This window comes from Nestor notabilis, unplaced genomic scaffold (genome assembly GCF_000696875.1).
Source record: "Nestor notabilis isolate BGI_N333 unplaced genomic scaffold, ASM69687v1 scaffold26051, whole genome shotgun sequence".
In the NCBI taxonomy this organism is placed as follows: domain Eukaryota; kingdom Metazoa; phylum Chordata; class Aves; order Psittaciformes; family Psittacidae; genus Nestor; species Nestor notabilis.
The window spans coordinates 21,594-21,956 of NW_009916449.1; positions in this window are offsets into that span (position 1 = coordinate 21,594).

Genomic DNA, 363 nt, shown 5'->3' on the forward strand with positions numbered 1-363 from the left:
GGGGTTAAGTGTGCTCAGAGCCTTTTGAGGAGGACTCAGGTGCATTAGAGGGGCTCAGACCCATGGAAGGGGGATGTCAAACCCATATAGGGGTTTGAAGCCTATGGGAGGGGGAGTTCAAATTCATAGAGGGGCTCAGACCCATTTGGGGGTGGTCAAACCCAAAGAGGGGTTCAGAGCTATATATGGGAGTGGTCAAAGCCATAGAGAGGCTCAGACTTATACTGTGGGGGGGCGTTAAACCCATACAGGGGCTCAAATCTATGGAAGGGAGGGGTGGTCAAACTCACAGAGGGATGTTCAGAGCCAAAGCAGGGTTCAGGCTTATATATGGGGGTGTCAAACCCATACAGGGGCTCAAAT